Raw genomic sequence first — 5,494 nt, 5'->3', positions numbered from 1 at the left:
TTATATATAACTAAGTGTGGCAAAAACCATTATAGATCATCATGAATAGAGAAGTGACCAAATTAATAGAAGTTCATCATAACATTAAAACCAAAGTACAGTAGTGATCAAATGTTATTACTGAAAAAATAAATACATAAAGTTTATACATAGTTCTCATTGAACAACATATAGCTCTCTAGAGCATCTAATTAAATCATACTCCCTCTGTCCCAAAATAAATGTCTTGAGCTTAGTACAAATTTATACTAGAGCTAGTACAAATTTGAGACACTTATTTTGGGACGGAGGGAGTACATTGAAACTATGTAAAACATTTCAATGCAACAACATATATGAGATCATTATCGCAACTAAGGTAAAAATTGATCCAACGGCATAATGATACCAAGTCTCAGTACGAATGACATATTTTTTAATCTTTCTAATTTTCAACCGCATTTTATCCATCTTGATCTTGTGATCATCGACGATATCTGCAACATGCAACTCCAATGCCATCTTCTTCTCCTCAATTCTTTTCCATTTTTTCTTCAAGTAATTGCTTTCTTTTTCAACTAAATTTAACCTCTTGACTAGAGGGTCGGTTGGAATTTCTGGTTCACATACCTCCTAGATAAAACATCTATGTCACATTGGTCGCCATAATTGTCATAAACACTAAATGAAACAAATAGTTATAAAATATAATATATACCACATCCGAATCATAGATGGGACGAGGTCCGACAGGGGCGGATACCAAAACCTTCACACTATATTATAACAAACAATAATAAAATTAAGAAAATTATACAAGTATCAATCTAAATCATACAAGTAAGATTTTTTTTTTGTTTTAAAAAGAAGATAAGAACAAGAGGGTCACCACGATGGTGCCGGCGACGAGATCGGTGCGGGCGATCGACGGCGGTGAGGACGGGGATGGGACAGGGTAGACCGCCAAACCTAGACAAATCTTGAGGAAAATGGAGTTTGGACAGGGAGCTTCGAGAGGAGAAAGCTTAAGTGTTGCTCGGGCATTTCCTCGAACACCTCATGTGCATAGGAGGTGAGCTAGAGCACCACAAAGCTCTCCCATGGTCGGCCAAAAAAATCATAGCAGTGCACTGGTCTGCTCGCGGGCAGGGGGTATATATAGGCCTCACTTTAGTCCCGGTTGGTGGCTAATACCGGGACTAAAGGACCACATTTGGTTCCGGTTTCAGCCACCAACCGGGCTTAAGGTTGTGGGCCAGGAGCGAGGCCCATTGGTCCCGGTTCGTGTTTGCAACCGGGACCAAAGGGGTTAGACGAACCGGGACGAATGGCACCCAAGGCCCAGCCAACCTCCTGGCCTCACGAACCGGGACTAATGCCCTCTTTGGTCCCGGTTCGTGAGTGAACTAGGATGAATGCCCTTACATAGGCCTCAACCAAAGCCCTGTTTTCTACTAGTGGCAGGGGCAAACTCTTTGGCGTATAACTTGTCCTGGGAGATCGGGAGGCCTAAGTATTTAAAAGGAAAGCCTCCCAGGCTACAGTTCAGAAGATGGGCCACCCGTAAGGCCTCTGTGTCATCAACACCAGTGACAATGACCTTGCTCTTGGAGAAGTTGATTTTGAGACCCGAGAGGGCTTGAAAACAAAGGAGAATGAACTTAAGGTGGGCAATGCAGGAATCATTTAGTTCCACCATAATGATCGTGTCATCCATGTATTCAATATGTCTGACCCCTTCTGGAATAAGGTGGGAAATGACCGGGGAAATATGACCATGAGAAGCATCTCTGGATAAGCTACAAGATAGAGTGTCCGCGGCAAAGTTAAACAGGATAAAAGACGCAAGATCACCTTGCCGTAGGACCCGGCCATTGGCAAAGAAATTGCTGACCTGGCCATTAACTGAGACCGCAGTGTGGCCACCGAGACCAACTACATGATCATATGAACATGTGCCCCGTCGAAGCCTTTGGCCAGAAGCACTTTCCTAAGAAACGACCAACTGATAGAATCATACTCAGCTTTGAGGTCATGCACGATCTCGTGCATGCAAAGGATCCCGTCTAGGATGAATTGCCCTTTTGATAAACGCAGATTGGAAAGGGCTGATAGTTCTATGAGCTACAGGGGAGAGACGAGTGGCAAAGCCTTTCGCTAGAAATTTCTCAACGTTCTTAATGAGAGCTATCGACCTAAACTGAGAGTTCAAATCGGCCCCTTTTACTTTAGGTATAACAGTGATGACATCATAATTATGACGGGAGATGTCCGCAGTCCCAAGGCAAAAGCCTTGAATAATCTTACACACCAACAGATGGAGTTGGGGCCAGAATTTCTTGAAGAAAGGGATGGACAAGCCATCAGGCCCAGAGGATGCATTAGGATTCACCGAATTAATAACATCCCAGATCTCTACCTCAAACGGAGGAAGCATTAAGGTAGCATTTCCATCACTCGACATCATAGAAGGTGCGTCCCATAAGGAGGGGGAAATGGCAAGGCCAGACTCCTGTTTAGCCGACAGGAGGGAAGAGAAAAATTCAAGCACATGTGACACATAAAGAGAGACTGATTCAAAGTTTTGATTCCATTAATGAGAAGGCTATCGATGGAGCATCTTCTCCTTCTCCCATTAGCAATGGCAAAGAAGTAGGCAATGGGGGAATCACCTTTAAGAGTCCAGTTCAAGGTACCTCTCTGACTCTAGTAGACCTCCGCCTGCTAATGCAACTGCATCAGTGCGACCTCGAGAGCATACCGGGCTGACTACTCCCCCTCCGAGAGGCCAGACCCATCGGCCACGAGGTCCAGGCCAGCAATCTGAGCCTCTAAGGAAGATTTCTATGGGCGGGCCTCCGCCGATCTATTACGAGACCAACCCCGAAGGAACCTGCGGATCGCGTATGAGCACTTAGTCATCCATGGGGCCAAATGATCGATGATAAGAAGCTAGCAGCCTAGATATCTTGTTAGCAAATAGGTCTATGAATCCCTCCACTAAAAGCCATGAAGCGTGGAATTGGAAACGAGAGGATACCAGAGCATGGTCAAGGCGCGTCTCAAGAATTAATGGGGCTGGTCCAAGCCTACTATCGCTCTCGCTTTCAAGGAGGCGTGGGGAAATAAAGAATCCCAGTTCGAGCAAATTAAAACCCGATCCAGCACCGACCGGACTGGATTGGCCTCATGGTTAGTACAAGTAAACCATGTTCCCACCCGAGGAAGTTCACGTAGAGCGCGGTCACGAATGAGACCATTGAAAGCATTGGCAAGAGGCCAAGAGAAATTGCAGTTGTTCTTGTCTGAGGGAGTACGTAGAAGGTTGGAGTCACCTCCCACAATGATAGGCAGCCTCAATTTTAGTAGAGATTTCGTCAAGGAAAAGAGAGGTCAAGAAATGATCCACAGGACCATAGACTACCATAATTTTCCAGAGGGTGTTGAGTTGTCGATGATAAACAACAGTGCTAGCCCAAAAGATACCATGGTCAAACGCCACAAAATCAAAAAGATCCCGTTTAGTGCCAATTAAAATGCCTCCAGAATGACTTGAGGCCGGCAAGCAAATTTCAATCAAATCTGTCCATACCCGCAAGCGGAGAGTTCATTGGGGGAGAAGGAATCCTTAAAAGTTTCAACCAACCCTAAAATATCAATATTCTCACCTCTAACTACGTCCCTAATTTGGTCTTGACGCCCCCTAGCACCGAAACCTCTAATGTTCCTGAAAAGTACTCTCATTTGAAAGAAAGGTTTTTGATGCGAAGGCTAGACCTGCACGGGGCAATGCAGGGCTTAGAGCGCTTAGAAGGGAGGAGTGTAATACTAACTAGACGCCTCCACCAAGCCATCAAGAAGAAGCACATGAGAGGCTACACAACCGCTGGATGCAACCAAGGCCTCTAACACTAATAAGGAATCGGATACCCACGGGAGAGTACCAGTGGCATGCTCACCTTTGCACCCGCCATTGGTAATATTGCCAAATAGCAGTGGCCGGCACAGAGTCAGGACCATCACCATCACTAGTATAGTAACTTCCCACTGGCGTTCCTGACTTTTTGTCGACCACTGCAATTGGCCACTTATGAGTGGCGGGTGCACATATGGGCCCATAACTCGTATTTGAAGTACCCACGTATCCCAGTCACAATGTCAAGTGGAGTCAAAGCCTAGAGTGGATGTCATACAACTCGGAGCCGAGAGTTTGAACGCATCCAAAATACATTCGCGGCTATCATCAACAAGGAAGTCGTCTTGGCAACCGGGATGCTCCATGTCGATCACAGTGAGTCGAACGACAGGGTGGAGCGCTTGAAGGCACATGTTGACATTATTACCGGACTTGTATGACTCAATCACGCTGCTCACCCCATTAGATATGAATTTAGCCGGCAAAATAAGCGGCCCTAGATAGCTTTCTACACTAACTCATGTCTAATTGTGCACTTGTCGTCTATTGTTTTTTTACTTGTACAATTATCGATATTGGTATTTACTTGTTTATTATTGGTTCCTTGTCATTGTTATTTGCAAAAATTGATAGTCTGTATTTAGAAAAGCCTAAAAATTTGCAACACTATCGTCGCAGTACCAAAACGTTGTCGTTGCAATATTTTGACAGTAACACTGCCATAGTATTTTTTTGCTTGGTCTAGAATCATTCTAAGTGGAGGGCCCAGAGTAGCACCCTAAACTGGAACAGGGTGCTACTTCGGGCCCTTGACTGGTGAAAAGCCCAAAGCCCTGGCCGCTCTAAACAACTGCGTGTTTTCGGCAACACCTTCATCATCCCTTCTTGTCAGCATATTGGTAGGGTGATCCTACACTGGCGGAATATTGGTGGCAGTATCAGTAAGGTACAACAGGGGGTCAAGGCCCGCAAAGGTCTGATTGTCGTCATGAAGAGATGATAGGGGCATGCATCAACCTAAGCTCATTCGTCGTCCATGTCAGCGCCCACCCAATGTTGCCCTATTTTCATGGCTTTCTGTGACCTTTCAGGGATTTTCAGGCAAATTCCATGCTTCAAAGCACCCGGGCACCTCTAAGGCTCTAGCACCTCCACCTGGGTCAAGTGTGGAGGCATGTATTTGTCGTGAATATTGCTCACACGGTTTAGAAATAGGATGACTCACCCCTGTATAATCTCTTTCAACTCGGTGTCCATGTTGACAAGCAGAAAGCATGTACAGTATTGTTTTTGTTTCAAAACATGTAGAGACGAGTGGCGTCATCCATATGTTGTAAACCGAGTAGTGCATGTAGGCTGTAGACCGAGATGCCCACTAGTGGAGTGTATTACCAGTAACGAGTGATTTTGGAGGCCCGTCACTACTATTTTCTTTTTGCAAGTTTTTATTAACCTTAATGTTTTATTATTGGGGTAATTTATTTTATGTCCCTAGTTAGGTCACACGCGGCAGGTTTACCCCTAGTTTTCAAAAATACTTGTTCTCGCTCAAACCACTTTGCTTGTCTTATGCTTTTGCCTTTGACCGTTTGACCGTCA

The sequence above is a fragment of the Triticum dicoccoides genome, chromosome 5B (assembly GCF_002162155.2).
Source record: "Triticum dicoccoides isolate Atlit2015 ecotype Zavitan chromosome 5B, WEW_v2.0, whole genome shotgun sequence".
NCBI classification, from domain to species: Eukaryota; Viridiplantae; Streptophyta; class Magnoliopsida; order Poales; family Poaceae; genus Triticum; species Triticum dicoccoides.
Note: the sequence above shows the minus strand (reverse complement) of the source record.